This window comes from Microtus pennsylvanicus, chromosome 16, assembly GCF_037038515.1.
Source record: "Microtus pennsylvanicus isolate mMicPen1 chromosome 16, mMicPen1.hap1, whole genome shotgun sequence".
NCBI lineage: Eukaryota > Metazoa > Chordata > Mammalia > Rodentia > Cricetidae > Microtus > Microtus pennsylvanicus.
In genome coordinates, this window is record NC_134594.1 from 49,800,724 (window position 1) to 49,820,487 (window position 19,764).

At 41.9% G+C, this 19,764-nt stretch overlaps 1 long non-coding RNA gene across 5 annotated transcripts in view; it reads right to left on the reverse strand.

The window, feature by feature from the left end:
- Window positions 1-18,650, reverse strand: part of LOC142836403 (uncharacterized) — a 151,128-nt gene extending 132,478 nt beyond the window's left edge. For 2 of the 5 annotated variants that reach the window (XR_012908074.1, XR_012908077.1), the window contains exon 1: window positions 3,590-8,621. This is a non-coding gene — a long non-coding RNA (uncharacterized LOC142836403). Of the gene's footprint in view, window positions 1-3,589; window positions 8,626-18,047 lie in introns of those variants that run through there. The other 3 variants (XR_012908076.1, XR_012908075.1, XR_012908073.1) reach the window with 3 other exon arrangements.
- Between the last annotated feature and the right edge of the window lie 1,114 nt (window positions 18,651-19,764).

A 19,764-nucleotide genomic window follows, 5' to 3' on the forward strand; every position in this document is an offset into this window, starting at 1 on the left:
CGCCCCCTCCGCGCCCCGTACCAGCTCCAGCGGCGGCTGCAGGTCACAGGTGGTGCTTTCTCCGCTGTTTATCCACTGTTCTGTTAATATTTCGGCATTTTTTATTTTGCCACAGGGGCCCGGGCATCATGGGAAATCGAGTTCCCTTTGCATTCTGCACATTCACGGACTACAGGCAAAATGGCCGCCGCAGGGAATCATGGGAGACGTAGTCCAGAGCCCCGGGGAGTGGCGCGGCCATCCCTCCGCGACGAGGGGTGTGGGGGCGGGGCGCCCACACGTGCGGACACGCCGCGGGGAGAACCCAGGCCCCTCCCCCGGACCCCAGCCGCGATTAGTACCCAAGAGAGAACAGGGTGGTGGTGGCGCAGGCCTTTAATCCCAGCACTCAGGAGGCAGAAGCAGGTGTATCTCTTTGAGTTCGAGGCCAGGCAGTTCCAGATAGCAGAGCTAAGAGACTTCTGGATTAGGCATTCGAATGTGGGGTCTTCCATTTAAATGAAGTTCGAAGGACAGAGAGAGTGAGGTACGGAGTCCTGTGCATCATTCACAATGATGTTTCCGTGCTGGTCCCAAATCACCACCCATGCGGTTTCTGGAGTCCTTTAGGGGCTGTTCTGAAGTGCACCAACTAGATATTTACTAATGCTAATGGCGTTTGGTTCTTGTTTTGGGTTTGGGGAAGGGGGAACCGAGGGAGCCTTGCCTGTGCATGTGTATTTTAGACATATAGACACCACCATGTCAAAAGACCCAATGCCTCAGTTCCGCGGGAATAGATGAACTTCCCTCCACCCCACCAGCACAGGGAGCTTCAGTGTAGTGATGTTTTGTTTGGTTTTGTGTTTTTTCTTCAGCTTTCACCCCTGATAAGTGACTTCAGCTGTTTCTTATATAGAGCAATTAGAAGCCAGGTGGTAGTGATGCACACTTTAAATCCCAGCATTCGGGAGGCAGAAGCAGGCGGATCTCAGAGGAGGTCACCAGTTTCAGTCAAGGTAAGGGAATACTGTGGGAGTGTGTTGGTCTGTCTATGTGTGACACTGTTCGCCCTCCGCCCATAAAAGCAAGAAGAGTTAAGGGACCCTTCCATTTAAGGTCACTGAGTTCAGACTGGCAAAACCAAGAATCCCATCTGATACCCAGATCACCCTCCCTGCACAAACTCTCATTCCATAGTCTTCAGCTCCTCAAAAACTCATTCAGTCTTCAAAATGAGTTCGATGTGTCAGAGTGTGAAGCCAAACAGAGAACAAAAGATATGTGTTCAGCCGTGCTGTTTCTAATCAACACCCTGGCTTTGGTGCACACCCACCATTAAAATCACATAAAATGGCAATAAAGTTCTCCACAATATATCACTCACAGTATGATCCATTCTTCTGAGTCACTGGTCCTCTTTCAGCACAAAACATGGTATGATTACTCTACCGAGCTGTACCATATCCTAAAGCCTGCAAGTATTAGCCATATACTCATAAAAGGCATTTGTAAGAAGAGTTTGATACAAAGGTAGCTTTTCCATAACTAAATCTCACTGATCTCCCTAGGAAGCACAAATAACTCTAATACCCAAGTGCCAGTATTGAAGTTACCCCAAATTTTAGTGATTGGCCATTAAAGCAAGAAATGTTAAGGGACCCATCCAAGGTCACTGAGTTCGGACTGGCAACTGATACCCAGATCACACTCCCTGCACAAACTCTCATTCTATTGCCTTCAGCTCCTCAAAAACTCGTTCAGTCCTCAGAATGAGTACAATGCCTCTGAGTGTAATACCCAAGGGCCAATATTGCACTGACCCCAAATTTTAGTGATTGGCCATTAAACCTAGAAAAGTTAAGGGACCCTTCCATTTAAGGTCACTGAATTCGGACTGGCAACACCAAGAATCCCATCTCATACACAGATGACAATCCCTGCACAAACTCTCATTCTATTGCCTTCAGCTCCTCAAAAACTCGTTCAGTCCTCAAAATGAGTTCAATGCTTCTGAGTGTGAAGCCAAACAGAGAACAAACAATATGTGTTCATCCGTGCTGTTTCTAAAAAACACCCTGGCTTTGGTGAACAACCAACATTAAAATCACTTAAAAATGCCAATAACTTCTTCCACAATATATAAATTACAGTATGATCTACATCTTATGAGTCATTGGTCCTCTTTCAACACACATGGCATGAATCCTTTACCGAGCTGTACTATATCCTGAAGCCATCATGTATTTGCCACATAATTATAGAAGGCATTTGTGCGAAGGGTTCGAGTCAAAAGGAGCTTTCCCATAACTAAATCTCAACGATCTCTCTTGGAAGCCCAAATAAATGTAATACCCCAGTGCCAATACTGCAGTGACCACAAATTTTTAGTGATTCGGCATTAAACCCAGAAGAGTTAAAGGACCCTTCCATTTAAGGTCACTGAGTTCGGACTGGCAACACCAAGAATCCCATCTCATACACAGATCACCCTCCCTGCACAAACTCTCATTCCATAGTCTTCAGCTCCTCGAATTGGCTATATTACTTGCCTCTTTGATTGCTCTGCTTACACTCTTGAGTACTTGACCAACTACTGCATCCTATTGGAATTCTTCCCTTTCGAAAAGAAGAAGGATCAAATGAAGAAATGCATGAAGGAAAGACAGACAAAAAGAAGAAAGGAAGAAAGAGTGCTGCTAAGGTCAAGACCAGAGAAAAACAGAGATCCTCTCTGCTTCATAAGAAAAACCAGTGAGGTAACTGGAAGTAGGGTCAGGAGACAGGAATTAAATAGGGTAGTATCACCTGATTTCTTAGCACTGATACCTGAATTAGATAGGGTAGTATCACCTGATTTCTTAGCACTGATACCTGAACCTCCTTTCAGGCAAATCAAATTAGCATTTGAGCATAAGATCCAAAATTCACTCACTCTCTCTCCCTCGCTCTGTGTGTTTGTGTGGGTGGGTGTGGGTGGGGGGGTATTGTGAGGTTGTAGTGGTGTGTGTGGTATGTAAGCTCCTAGTATGATTTCCTGATGTGTCCAGGAAGGAGAACCTCCACACCAGATGATCAAATGTGTGTGTGTACGTGTGTCTGTGCACAGTCACGCGTGTCTCTGCACATTTGAGGTTGATGCCTATATACAGGTTTGAGTGTGTTTTCTCGTGTCTTGTCCACTTTTTTTCTGAGACAGAGTCTTTCATTGGCCTGAAGCTCACAAAATAGGGTAAGCTGTCTGAGCAGTAAACCCCAGGAACATTACGTATCCACAGTTTTGTGCTGGGATTCCACAACTGGAGTTTTATGTAGATTCTGGGGATTGCAAATCAAGCACCTTGTTAATTGAGCTTTCCCCTCAAATCCTAGGATGAAGTTTTAATTGGGATACAAAATAATCAGTTAGAAATGTGGTTTTTAAAAAGTGGATTTATTTTTTTTAAAAAAGGAGGGGGGTGTATTCTGAAAACATTGACTTTGATCCTGAGTTCTAAGTGTTTTCCAAATCAGCTAGGGCTCCAAAAGACCAAGGTATTATTCCACCAAAACCCAAGTTGGTGAGCCAAAGAGTTTAAAACTTACAGCTAACAGATGAGGAGTTACTTACAGGAGCAAAGCAGCGACACCACAGAAAGTCTGACTGCAGCAAGGAAAGATTCCTTCTCTGTAGCCAGATAGATGGAAGTGCCTGCCCGTCAGTCGACCGTTCACACTCTCAGTACTCCAGTGTCTCCAGAGGCTACAGAAACACAAGTAACTGGGTCAGAATCACACACAGATGACAAGGAAATACTTCGAGGAGAGCTGGAATCTCAGGTGAGAGTCTAATAACTCCCACTCCAGGTTAAATGCCCTTGTATAAAGAACCATCAGCAGGCCGGTGGTGGTAGGGTGTGTAACAAGGAAGCTCAGTAAGTCGTGGAAAGCAAGCCTGTAAGCAGCATTCCTGCCATGGCCTCTGTATACTGGTATATTTGTGTTAAAATGAATAAAGCTTGCCTGAAAATAAGCGGGCAAAGCAGCCACACTCCTCAGCTATACAGGACCGTGGTGGTGGTGGGGGGAGCAAAACTTTAATCCCAGTGCTCAGGAGGCAGAGGCAGGCAAGTCTCTGAGTTCAAGGCTATTCTGGGCTATACAAGATTGATCCAGAAACAGATATCAGTGTTTGGGAATCACACATGTTTAATCCCAGTACTGGAGAAGGGGAGACAGGAGCAATATGAAGAGCAGAGAGAGGAATATAAAGGGGGAGAGACAGGAACTCAGGAGTGTGGAGTCTGATAATTTGTGGAGACAGGATCATCACCTTGAGTCTGAAGACTTGGTAGAGGTGGTTGGCTGCTTTGTATTTCTGATCTTCAGCTTGGACCCCAATACCTGCCTCTGGGTTTTTATGATTCTGCTACACCTCTGCTTTGATTTCTGCTTCGAGATTCCTTCCTTGATTTCCTTACATGATGGACTAAAACTGGAAACTTAAATAAAGCCTTTCAATTTGATTTTGACCATAGTGATTACAATTTAAAACTAATACAGCATATTCCCAAGTGGGGGATAAACCAGACACCCTTAAATCTCATATATGGGCCATCCATAATCTTCAGCGTGACACATACCCTGCATTAAGAGCCCCAAACCACCATTAAGGCCACTTGCTTTGAAGAATTTTTTTTTAATTTTAGAGATTTATTTTACGAAAAAGTTGCAAAAATAAGACAGAATATTCCCAAATGCCCTGAACCTGGTTGATTCTTTTGTTACGATTTTGAGTGGATGTGTCACAATTGTTGAGCCAATCAAGGCATTCCTAATTACTAAATCCATGGTTTATTCAGATATCCTTATCTTTTACCATTACTCTTTACCATTGTCCATTAGTGTCTCCCACGAAGACACTAATTCATACAGCAGTGGTTCCCATGGCTTTTTGTAAGACATATATTTGTGTTGAGGAATCATTTATACTTCTAGGGTAAAATGAAACGTTAGTGTGTTGCATCCTTCCCTACTGTCTTTATCTCAATGGAGTCACCTTTGGGAAGACCATGAGAAGTTCTTTTCTGAAGTACATCACCTCCATCAAGGTTGCAGAGAACATCAAGTTCTTCATGTTGTATATTGTTCATTTTATAAAAGCTCCCTCCAGAAATGGAAGCCTCACAGACATGGTGGCTGTCCTTGTGTTAATGTCGACCTACCACAGTGTCAACTGAGAGGGAAGCCTCTAATGAGAAACTGCCTACATCAGATGAAGAGGTTGGTCTTTGGACACATGTGTGTGTGGTTTCCCTGATTATTAATTCACAAAAGAGGTCCCGGTCCGCTGTAGGCAATACCATTCCTAGGGAGGAGGCTCTAGGTTAGATAAAAGTACCAGCGAAGCACGAGCCTATGGGCAAGCCAGAGAAGGGACTAGCTAATGTAAGACTTTAAGACAATCCTGAAGCCATTTCTGACTATTCTAAATCCTCTCAGCCTCCATGCCATAGTGCTTCCCCTCCTCCCCTGGGAACTAAGGACCTTATAGCTACACACGCAGGTACTCAGTTCCTGAACAATTACCCATATACGTACGTTTTGATTCAGTCCCCTGGGAAACGGGGTCAAAATGACCTCTGACCTCATCTGATCTGGCAACAGCTCTCTAGTCAATTATTGGTAATAGCCCTTCTGAATGAGCCATTCACAACCCCCCTTGATTCTGCGGCCTTTTCCTTTAAAAGTAGCCTGTGCACACTATTCGAGGTCTCTCGGCTTCCTGAATGCTGAGGGACCCTGTCATGACAGAATTAATAAAATCCTCACGCCTTTGCTTCAGCTATGGTGTGAGAGTTGGTCTCTGGCGGCGACTCCTCCTCGGTGTTTGGACGCTGGAGTCCACTCTTCCTTCCAGGCTTCCTTCCTCCAGGTTCTTGCCTTGAGTTCCTGCCCCGATTTCCCCAGTGATGAACTGTGACTTGGAAGCCTGTGCCAAATAAACCCTTTCTTATCTAAGCTGATTTTGTGTTGGAGTGTTTTAGAACAACGCCAGAAACTGCTACTGTGGCCCACTCTGTTGGCAGACACAGGCAAAGGAAGGCACATTCCAGACTAGTCTGGGCGACATAACGAAACACTGAATCAAAAACTAAAACCCAAACCGTGGTGATAACCACGAAATGAAAGTGTAAATCCACTCTTAGGAATACAGGTCGCTGACCAACATTATTCTGCTGTGTCATGTTATGCCATGTTATGTCATGTTAAGCCCTCCTTTCTCTAATACTGCTGCAGGTATGAAGTGAATTTATCTACCATGACTTCCTTTAAAGGAACCATGGAATTGATTTTTCATGTGTGTCGAGTGAGAGAGGAGGAAAGCCTCATTTGTATACATGGATAGCCGGCAATCCCAAGACCACATACTGAAAAGATGGCAATCCCTTCCATACACTTGAGGTGTTCGCATATCAAGCATGACATGTTTTATTCAAAAACCTGTGACTTTCTAATCAGTGACCTGGAGACTAGAAGGAAGTGGTGTTCTGTTCGACCAGTATGCTAGAATTAAGCAAACCAGTTGAAAACAACAGATATAACTTAATAATTGAAAACGGGGAAACTCACACGACTGGGGTAAAGTTTCCCATGTCCAAAACAGGTCTGGAGAACACCATGCAAAGAGAGCCAAAGAGAGCAAACTGACCCAGATTCCCAGGTTTTCTTCCCTGGCCCCAAGCAGCCACACCCTAGATAAAAGTGATTGGCTGAGCTTCCCCATCAAGATATCAACTTCCTCTAAAGGGTGATGACAGAAAAAGTTAAATCAGTCTCTTATCCATTGAAAACATTCTTCATGCCTGAAGGTGACATAGATATTTTAGGAAAGAAAGAAAAGTAAGAGTCCCGAGAAAAAGCAGAAATACACAAATATAAACAATCAGAAATTCTTCAGGCTGAAGGAAAAGAATACCAGAAACAACAACATCCTTTTGTGCAAATAAAGACCATCAGAAGGCTTGAATGTCATCTTAATACCAAGTTCCCTATTTCCACTTTTTTTCCTTTAAAATACACACAGGGCCTGGCAGGATGGCCCAGCGCCTACAGATGTTTGCAGGGACCAAGATGGCCTGAGTTTGCCTCCCTGGTACACTGAAAAGGGAGAACTGACTCCTAAAATTTGCCCGCTACCTCCACGTGTATATTGTGACACACATGCATAAAAACATGTGCACAAAATGTAAAATATATGTGAATGTTTAAAAGAAAATTATGATATTTTAGGAATGTTTAACACATATGCACATGAATTAACTATAGTGTATTGTATAATAAAGAACACTAGAAAATGGCAAATGAATTTCTATTGTTAAAAAGTTTTACTACTGACATATGATCTCACCCTGTATCCCATACTGGACTGAACCTCACTATATGGCACGGCCTGGCCTCAATCTTATATGAAACCATCTTGATCCTGGGATTACAGGTGTGAGGCACCACACCTAACATCAAGATTTACTTTATGGAAAAAGGGGACAAAAAGCAATACTGGGTAGAATATAAAATACTAAGGACATATAATTTATAATCACTAAAACATATCAAGTTAAAAATAAGAATTGGAGAAACAAAATATGAGCAAATCACTTTTCATAAGGGATTTAATGAATATGATACAGATCAAGACCTCGCTGGCCACAACTTGAAATAATTTAAGTAGAAACAAATAAAAAATACACCAGATCAATGAGACAAAAAGTAGGTTATTTTATATAATAAAGATAGACAAACCCCTATGCAACCTATTAAAGATGAGAATAAACATCCAAAGTAACACAATCAGAAATGAAAAGGGATACAGACACTACGGAAATCCACAGAATTCTTAGATCATACCAAAAAAACCAGTACTGCACAGAATTGTAAAACATAAATGAAATGGACACTTTTCTGGGTGGGTACCATTTACATCAATTAAATAATGCCTAGGTGAACAATTTCAATATGTATATACTCTTAAAGGAAAAAGAAGCTCCCGTAAAAAGCAAACAAAATATCCCAGGACAAATGGTGTTAATGAAGAATTCCATTACAACTTCCCTACTCTTCTAAGTGCTGCACATAATATAAACAGAAGGAACATTGCCAAAACTCTTTTTATGACTATGCAGTAAGATTGTCGCAAAAACAAAAAGAATCAACCGAGGAAGAGAATAAAAAACTAATCTCAATATTGAACATGAATGCAAAAATACTCTATCCCATCCTAGCTTGCCACCAAGGACTCCTATCCATCTGGAATGTGTTGATGTCCATCACCACAGTCTACTCCAGGGTGGAGTAGATATAAGAGACTCCAGAGCTGAGAAAACTAAGAGAAGACAGACCAAGAAAAAACCACAAGCACAGAGATAGCCGCAGCAAAGACCATACCAAGCAGGCAAGACTCTCCTAACAGGATTGGTACAAATGTGCATGCATTTATGTAAGAATACCTCCAACAATTTGAAAGACAGCATGATAGTATGAGAAGCCAGGGAATATACAACAGGAGAATTTGAACACCCTAATCCAGAGGTAGTACAAGAAATAGACTTTAAACATAAAATTATGAAAAATATAGGGACCATCAAAAAGAATGTAAAAAAACAACTTCAAACAAAAGGATGAGAAGAATAACAACAACTCTGAAGAAATGAAAAATCTATCAAAGAATCCCTGGGAAAGGAAACCAAGAAAAAGCAATCAAACTGGTAATGGAAAGATTTCAAGACTTGAAAACTGTAATGGAGGAAAAGGATTCAACAAAATTAGAGAATAAATCTTTCCCAACCTAAAAAATGATATTCCTATTAAGGTAAAAGAAGCATACAGAACACCAAATAGACTGAAACAGAAACCCTCACCGCATAATAATAAAAACACAAAAGATACAGTATTAAGAAAGAATATTAAGAGCAGCAAATACTTTATACTCACAGCAGGAATATATCATCAGGATGAAGTATCAATACCAAATATAAATTTCAGTAATATAAAAGCACCCACATCACTAGAAATAAATTTATGCCCGAAACCACACTAATAGTAGGAGACTGCAGCACTCCTCTCTCAATAATGGACAGGTCAACCAGACAGAAACATAACAGAGAAATAAGAGGAATAATGGAGATGATGAAATAAATGGACTTCAGAAATATCTGTAGAACATTCCGCCCTAATAGTAAAGCATATATCCTCTCACCTACTCATAGAACCTTCTCGAAAATTGACCACATACATGGATAACAAAGTGAACCTTATATGACACAAAAAAATTTTGCAGAGGCAGGCAGATCTCTATGAGTTCTAGGCAGGACTGGTCTACAAGAGCTACTTACAGGACAGGAACCAAAAGCTATAGAGAAACCCTGTCTTGAAAATCCAAACAAAAAAAATGGTAGGGGGGGTGATTGGGCTGGAGAGATGGATCAATGGTTAAGAGCATTGCCTGCTCTTCCAAAACTCCTGAGTTCAATTCCCGGCAACCACATGGTGGCTCACAACCATCTGTAATGATGTCTGGCGCCATCTTATGGCCTGCTGACACACACACAGACAGAATATCGCATACATGATAAATAAATTACCAAGAAAGTAAATATTTAAAAAAATTTTGCAAGCACATGAGCATTATCAGATGACCATGGATCAAAGTTGAAGTATAACAACTGTTATTACACCAAAGACAGACAAACTCATGGAAAGGGAACAGGCAACCACTAAACTGTACCTGGGTCAGGGAAGAAATAAAGAAATGAAAGTATTCCTTGAATTCAAAGAAAATAAAGACACAACGTAACCAAACTGAAAGTGGCGCTAGGAGGAAAATCCATCTTCTCAGCACCTCATGAAAAGGTCTATAAAGCTGACCACACTGTGGAACAAAGTAAACATACACAGAAAAAAACTGGAGTAATACACTGTGTCCTATCAAATGACCATGATTTAAAATTAGAACTTGACAACAACAGTACTATCAGAAATCCTACAAAACAATGGAAATTGAACAGCAAACTACTTAACCACGCATGGACCAATGAAAAATAAAATAAATACTTCCTAAAACTCAAGAAAAATGAAGGCACGTTGTACCCAAACCTATGTAACACAATGAAAGCAGTGCCAAGAGGAAACTTCCTAGCACAAACAGAAAGCTCACACTAGTGACTTAACAACACATGTGAATGGTCTCGAAAAAAAAAAGCAGACATGACCAGAATAAGTAGAAACAGAAAATAAAAAAATTGAGGGCGGAAATAAATTGAAACAAATAAATAATACAATGAATCAATGAGACAAAAAGCAGGTTATTTGACAAAATAAAGAAGATAAACAAACCCTAATGCAAACTAATAAAAGACAAGAGGGAACATCCAAACTAACACAATCAGAAATGAAAATGGATACATGACAACAGACACTAAGGAAATTCACAGAATCCTTAGATCGAACCACAGAAACCTGTACTCCACAAAATTGTGAAACATAAATGAAATGGACAATTTTCTGGCTAGTCAACATTTACCTAAAATAAAATGAGGCTTGGATGAGCAATTTAAATAGCCATATACTCTTAAAGGAAATCGAAGCTCTCATCAAAAGCAAACCAAATATCCCAGGGCCAAATGGTTTTAATGAAGAATTCCATCAGAACTTCCTGTACTCCTCCAAATGTTGCACAAAATATAACCAGAAGGAACATTGCCAGACTCGTTTTATGAGTATGCAGAGTCAGGGGAAAAATTCCTGGAGATCTGACAGCCAAACTAGCGAAAAAAGCAAACTCCAGATTCAATGACTCACCTTAAGACATACTGTGGAGAGCAACAAAGGAAAACCCCTGATGTCAGCCTCAGGCATCCATACATGCGTGAACGTGTATAACCATGTGCACCCCATTCCACATACACACACACCTAAGAATTTTCTCTGGATGTACTTTGTAGCATTCCTTGGGTAAGAATATGACCTCATACCTATTGCAGGATGATCAAGATCAGAGTTCTATTAACTTTATTATCAAAAAAATCTTAGCCAGGCGATGGTGGCACACGCCTTTAATCCCAGCACTCGGGAGGCAGAGGCAGGCAGATCTCTGTGAGTTCGAGGCCAGCCTGGTCTACAGAGCTAGTTCCAGGACAGGCTCCAAAAACACAGAGAAACCCTGTCTTGAAAAAACAAAAAAAAAAAGAAAGAAAAAAATCTTATAGATGTCATCCCTCGCCACTTAAGTACAAACTCTCCCCTATAGCAGAACTACACCATAGGAAATGAATATATCAAATTGTATTTATACCCCCGGGCTCCATACCACATGATTAGTTTGTTGGGCACAAATTATAATGATCATACTTCCTGTTTCTTGGAAGTTTGAGAAATTACTACATCATCACTGATATTACCTAGGAGAAAATGTTCTGCAAAAAAAATAATAGTCACTTTCAGCTTCTAAAACTTTTAAGACATTTATCTTTGGTCATATATAAAATACTGACCACTATACTAAGTGAAGAAACAAAAAAAACATATATGAAACTTTTCAAGTAAGAGTCTGAAATGCCTATGAAAACGGGAGCATTTCTTCTGGGTAGGTGCTGGCTGCTTCAATATGAACAGTCTTTAGACTCTGAACATTAAACCTCCATGGAGGCAATACTAACTGCAGAGCTCACTACACTGAGTCTGGCAGTTCTATCATACTACAATTAAAAGTCCTAAAAATACCAAAAGAGAATAATCATGAAAAACACTACAAAGTTTGAGTGAAGCGTTTCTATATTAACATCAACAAATGCATGAGGTCAATTTTTAAATCTGAAAAATTACATGGGGCTACTGAGAGAGCAAGCGTATTTGCCTTCATGAAGGATTTTTATTTAATTTAGACTCAATTCATTCTTCTTCTTCCCTGAGAATGTGGAGGGCATGGCCAAGCTTAACCTTTGATCTCCGCATAACCAATAAGGAGGAAATAAGCACCTCTACCAGGAAAAGGAAGAGTGAAGAGATGCAGCAGAGCAGGGATCTGCAACTAGCTGACCATGTACTAACGACCCAGGTAAAAACTAAGCTTTATGAAAGTGAGGGTGGAAAGAGTCCTAGGCTCTAAGATGGCTCATATGACAGGCACACCAGTGGATGTCATGCTCCCTGATGAGGACACTGCACATGGGCATCTCAACGCTGGCAGTGGTCCCAAAGTCTAGAAGTGTTTTACCCTAAAAGCATCAACTGCAATCAATTTCTAAGTCTGTTTTGCCTCTGTCCATGACAAGAACCAACTTGTTCCAAAATTCTATAAAATGTTTTTTCATGTTAAACTCTGCTGTTTACAGAAACATGAAAAAACATGAATGCTGCTATCACATGATACTCATAATATTTTCAATCTCAAAGCCTTCGGATCCATGAAAGAAACCAACACCGATAAAAGTCGACTATTTCAGGATGAGATCAGTGATGGCTTACGGCGAGTTGTCTAAAGGACAATTTCTGTCTTTGTGACACACACCCAGTTAATGTTAAACTAAAACAAACTCAGGTAGTAAGTGAACTAGGACAAAATATGCTTAAGACAGTCTAAAATTGTATAAAGACAGTTCACTAATATGTCTAAGTTTCTTTCTCATTTCTCTTCAAAGGAAATCTGTCATAAAAATACACACATTTTATCAAACACACTACACACTACACACTACACCAACACATACACACACGATACAAACACACTACACACACCATACTACACCAAACACATATACATACACACATCACACACTACACCACACACATACACACACCACACACATTACACACCACACACATACATATATACACAATACACATCACACTAAACCACATACATACACAACATCACACACGCCACACTATACCACACTACATCACACGTACCACACACATACATATACACACCACACACATCACACATACACTACACCACACACACACCTACACACATCACAATACACCACACACATACACATCACACACACTACACCACACACACATACACACACCACACACATAACACATACACTACACCACACATATACACGCACCACACACATCACACACACACCACACATACATACACACACCACACACACATTACACACCACACACACATCACACACACACACCACACACACACACCTACACACTACACCAAACACATACACACCACACACATCACACACCACACACACATCACACACACACACCACACACATACACACACCACACACATCACACATACATTACACCACACACATACACACACCACACACATCACACACACACCACACATACATACACACACCACACACATACATACACACCATCCACACACACACATACACACCACATACATCACACACACACTACACCACACACATACACACACACCACACATACATACACACACCACACACATACATATATACAACTAAACCACATACATACACACATCACACACTCCACACTATACCACACTACATCACATGTACCACACATACATATACACACCATCCACATCACACACATCTACACACTACACCACACACACATACCTACACACATCACAATACACCACACACACATACATACACATGACACACACCATACTACACCACACGTACCACACTAAACCACACACACATACACACACCACACACACACACATCACAATACACCACACACACATACATACACATGACACACACCATACTACACCACACATACCACACTAAACCACACACACCATACACACACATGCACACACTATAAAGAATCTTAAAGCAGTTAGACATGGGCATGGGCATAGTGGCACACACCTTTAATCTCAGCACTTGAGAGGCAGAGGCAGGCAGATCTCTTTGAGTTCAAGGCCAGCCTTGTCAACATAGAGAATTTCAGAACAGTCAAGGATACATTGAAATCGTGTCTCAAAAGTACAAAAGAAAAAAAAAACATCAGCAGCAAGTAGTTAGTTTAACCAATCCAGAGAATAAAGAAATTTTATGGAAAAATAAAGTAAAAATGAACACTGCCTAACTAAGGTTTTCATTAATCTTAAACATAGCCCAATTTCTTGCTATTTTTAGAAGAATTATTTACGTGTGTGAGTGCTTCTATTTGCATGTGTGCCTGCACGAAAGAAGAGGGCACCCGTTCCCATTACAGATGGTTGTGAGCCACCATGTGGTGGCCGGGACTCGAACCCAGGACCCCTGGAAGAGCAGCCAGTGCTCTTAACTGCTGACCACTCCTCTAGCCCCAACTCCTTGTCATTTTAAGGCTAGAGATACTGTTCAATTTCTCCTTAAACCATACACCAAACAAAAAATAGCAAGTGAAACCAAAATTTTAAATCACAAAGATAACCACAGCTCCTCAAGAATGGCCTGAGTGCCAAGAATGTAGGATCCAAAAATTGTGTATACAAAAGTCAAATCTATATTTTTTTTTTCAAAAACAATGGATCATGTCAAAGCTTGAAAACATCACTTTCTTTGCACATGAAAAACATGTACGTTAATAAGACCTAACAGGAGATGTAAATATCTGGGTAGGGAAGGTCTACAATCACAGAACTTAGGAGGCGGAGGCAAGTGAATGCATCAAGTCCGAGCCAACGTGGGCCACACAGTAAGACCCTATCTCTGAAGAAAGACCAACTAACCAACAAGTGACCAGAGTAATCCCTGTAGCATTCTATAGCCATCTTCCAAGGTTTCAAAGATCACTTTCAGACTGTTTAACTTCAGCATGATGCAGAATGATAACAACAGCAAACATTTGGTTTCTGATGGTAATGACAACCTCTGAATTACTTTTATTTATTTATTTTACAGCCCGACTGCAGTTTCCCCTCCTTCCTCTCCTCTCATTCCCTCCCCCTCACCTCTGTGCCCCCAGTCTACTGTTTCTGCTGCATTACTTTTTAAGTTGTCTTTCCTATCCTTGTGAGCAAAATAAAAAATACAACACACAGATCTCACTCATTGTTTCTTTCCCTTAGCCTTTTCCTCAACTGTTAGATTTCCCCAAACACAGATGGAAATGTCCAGTATGAAGGAAGAAATGGAATGTTTTCACATTCGGTATTTAACTGGTAGCGATCCATTTTCATGATTCCATGCTGGGCTTAAACTTGCTATGCACAGTTTTTTTTTGTTAAAATTTATTTATTATGTATACAGTGTTTTTCCTACATATATGCTGCAAACCAGAAGAGGGCACCAGATCTCATTACAGATGGTTGTGAGCCACCATGTGGTTGCTGGGAATTGAACTCAGGACCTCTGGAAGAGCAATCAGTACTCTTAACCTCTGAGCCATCCCTCCAGCCCCTATACACAGTTTCTTATGTTTGTTTTTCTGGCTATTTTAGACAAATTTCTAAAATGAATTTATGAGTTCAAGCACTAAGACCTTTGAGAGAGTTACAAAAAATTGCATACTGCTTTTCAAAGCTAATAAATTGTACACTTTTATCTCTTTTGATCACTGCATCCTCAAAAACATTGGACATTTTTAGTGTTATAGTATTTGTGTTCTAATAAATAAAGTTTTACTGGAGATCAGAAGGCAAAGCAGCCACCCTAGTCAGCCCTACAGGCCAGGGAGTGGTGGCACATACCTTTAATCCCAGGACTCAGAAGACAGAGTTAGATGGATCTCTTTGAGTTCAAGGCTACCCTGGGCTACAGAAAATCAATCCACAAACAGATCCAGGTGGTGATGGTTCACACCTTTAATCCCAGCTTTTGGGAATCACACACCTTTAATGGAGAGAGGTGAAGACAGGAGCAATATGACTGGGCAGAGAGTAGAATATTTTTTGTTCGTCTGAGAGTTGGTAGAGATAAGATCTCTCTAGTTGCTTGACTGCTTTGCTTTTCTGATCTTCAACTTGAACCCAATATCTATCTCTAGGTTTTTATTATTCGTGCAACAGAAATTTCTCTTCCTAAAAGAAAATCAATTTAAGCACCAAAAGGAAGACCGAAGGACTGTTGGGGGATATCAGGAACAAAGCCCGTGTCTCACCCATACTAAACAAATACTCTACACTGAGTCACAGTCTCAGTACTCAAATGTTTCATCACGAGTTTACACATTTTAAAGGTGACTGCATTTGTCTGTGCTTCAACTGTACGAACTTTTAGTCACTTTTCCAGGATCCCCTAATATTAAGTTGCTATACCTCAACATAAAACTGCTGCTTGACATCCAGAAATTTAGTGTTTATACAGTCCAAAAAACCTTACTTACTGTAACTTTCCCACTATTTTTATTATTGGAAAATTCTTTTCCATTTTGACATAGCTATTGATATAGTTTCAGTGCCTTTGTTAAAGATACTACACATTTCAGACATAGACCTCAGGGAAATAGAGTTGGAACTGACCTGCAAGCCTCCTTCCCAAGGACTAGCTCTAGTAGTACCTGAAGATGCTATGCAAACTGCCAAAGGAAAAGAGAAATCAACATTCCTACCCAGCTATAAAACTTAGGAACCTCAGTGATACACGTGCTTGCACAACCGTGTTGAGCCTTTCACTGTGCTGGTGCTCTGACATGGGGATCAGACAAAAACTATCAGGATCAGTTTTCAGGAAACTGGAGACAGGCAGATGTCTGTGAGTTCAAGGCCAGCCTGGTTTACGTAGTGAGTACCAAGACAGCCGAAGCTATGTAATGAGACCTTATCTCTCAATGATGTTTTCTTCATTTTACTGGCACACATACAGGTTTCTTTTAGTCTTTAAAACCAAATCTCACTTCTAAGACAAAGTGTGAGGTAGTCCCTTCTACTGCTAAATTATATAGAAGACAATTTTAATTATGTTGTCCTGTAGACAGAGCAAGGGTACCATTTGCTAAAAGTAATGGAGAAACTCGGGCACTTTGAGGACTCCTCAGAATAGCTACCTTATTTCCTTTGGAGGGAAACTGTAAAAGAGAAAGCATCAACTGAGGCCTGTTAGAAATCAGTAACCCTGGCATGCATGCTGCTTAGGTTTCATCAACTGTGACATCGAGAAAATGACTTTAGAATATAAGTTTATGCTGAAATAAGAAAACCACCTAGTTCAGAGATCAGTTTCCTCCCTCTTGTTGTTATGGCTACATGGAATGCACTTTTGCATTACGAAAGATGTCTGAGAGGTAACATAACTACCAACCACCCGTCCCTTCCTAAAAACTAATAAATATTGCAGAAACTCAAGAATGACCCAACATATTACCAAGTGGTCCTTCTGAGTTGTTGTGCCAGGATTACTAATTTCTAATAGGCCTCTGCTGTCGCTTCCCTCGACCCTAGTTATCCTCTTCAGGGAGAAGGCAGGTGAGATTCATCTTGATTCACCCCGTTGTCGACCAAATGTGGAAAATTCTTTAAGCACGGCTACTTTTCCATTTTGTCTACACACTGAAATCATCTGGGGAACTTTCAAAACCTTAACGCCCAAGTCACACCCCAACCATGCACATCATAATATCTAAGGGGTGGGTGGGGCCAGTCACCTATACTTTAAAAAGTGTCCAGTATGGTCCAAGATGAAGCCAAGGTTGATACCTGCTATGCTGGATCGCCCCTCTTGATTTCGAGTGACTTCTGCCATAAGTGAAATCAGAAAAGCCAACCTGGAGCAAGTCAGAACCACAGCCATGCTCAGAAGGTACAGTGGGATCCCAATCACGGGGACAGCACAAGTGCTGCGCTGAGCTCCACCAAGGGTTACCCCGCGCCTCACTGGAGGACCATGCCCTTCCAGCAAAAATAAGTCGGCTAATTTTAAAGGTACCATTTGTCTCTACTCATTAGAATTTTCTTCAAAAAAAAAGGCAAATCTCTTGAGAAGGACAGAAAATGTGTACACCCTGGCCCAACACGAACAAAGGAGCTCTAAACCCCTGGCTGCCTAGAAAGCACCTGCCAACCTCTAGGCGGGGAAGCGCCCAGCCCACAGTCATTGCACCTGCCAAGCCTTGCCCGCCCCTCCTACCTTCCAGCAGCTCGTCCAACCTGGTGATCCTCCGACTGCCGTCTATGGTGTAGATTGTGCGGACGCCCTGAGGCAGGTTCACATTGTCAGACAGCGAGCAGGTCAGCTCTGTGAGAAGCGAATCAAAGGAACTGAAGCTATCATTGGAGGTGGCAAAGACCAGGCCATTGAAGTAGCAGTCCCCATTCCGGTAGAAGCGTGCCTTCTTGGCCTTCTTCTCAAAGCTTTAGGCCTGCAAAGTCCGCGTGCGGTAGAAGCTGCAGTGTGCACTGTGCGCCGGGCTGGGGATGAGCCCATTGCAATTGGGGCCAGAGATGCTGCTGCCCCCGGAGGAGCTCCCAGACCCTCTCCACAACCGTGGCCGCAGCCTTTTGTCCCGTTCTTCAAAATGCTCCAGCTCAATGCTCCTGGTGCTGGCCGTCGCGGCTGCTCAGAGAAAGCTCTCCACAAATAAATAAATTAATGAAGGAACGTCCCCACAGCCCCAGCCGCAGCGTGCCGTGATCTGGGCGCTCTGGCCTTAAAGCATTGGGACACCTGGCTCGAGCACGAGGGCCTTGCTCACAGGTGGGCCCCGTTCAGCCCTAGTGATGCCCCACCTCTAGCCACGCCCTAAGTACACCTTTATGGCACAACAGGACTTAATGGGGTTTTGACACTGGCATGATATGCTCCTCCCTCTGGGCCTCTCCGCTGCCGCCCCGCGCCCTCCCTCAGCACCGTGTGACCCTGTTCACCCTCCGCCCCCTCCGCGCCCCGTACCAGCTCCAGCGGCGGCTGCAGGTCACAGGTGGTGCTTTCTCCGCTGTTCTGAAGTGCACCAACTAGATATTTACTAATGCTAATGGCGTTTGGTTCTTGTTTTGGGTTTGGGGAAGGGGGAACCGAGGGAGCCTTGCCTGTGCATGTGTATTTTAGACATATAGACACCACCATGTCAAAAGACCCAATGCCTCAGTTCCGCGGGAATAGATGAACTTTCCTCCACCCCACCAGCACAGGGAGCTTCAGTGTAGTGATGTTTTGTTTGGTTTTGTGTTTTTTCTTCAGCTTTCACCCCTGATAAGTGACTTCAGCTGTTTCTTATATAGAGCAATTAGAAGCCAGGTGGTAGTGATGCACACTTTAAATCCCAGCATTCGGGAGGCAGAAGCAGGCGGTTCTCAGAGGAGGTCACCAGTTTCAGTCAAGGTAAGGGAATACTGTGGGAGTGTGACACTGTTCGCCCTCCGCCCATAAAAGCAAGAAGAGTTAAGGGACCCTTCCATTTAAGGTCACTGAGTTCAGACTGGCAAAACCAAGAATCCCATCTGATACCCAGATCACCCTCCCTGCACAAACTCTCATTCCATAGTCTTCAGCTCCTCAAAAACTCATTCAGTCTTCAAAATGAGTTTGATGTGTCTGAGTGTGAAGCCAAACAGAGAACAAAAGATATGTGTTCAGCCATGCTGTTTCTAATCAACACCCTGGCTTTGGTGCACACCCACCATTAAAATCACATAAAATGGCAATAAAGTTTCCACAATATATTGCTCACAGTATGATCCATTCTTCTGAGTCACAGGTCCTCTTTCAGAACAAAAAATGGTATGATTACTCTACCGAGCTGTACCATATCCTAAAGCCTGCAAGTCTTAGCCATATACTCATAAAAGGCATTTGTAAGAAGAGTTTGATACAAAGGTAGCTTTTCCATAACTAAATCTCAGTGATC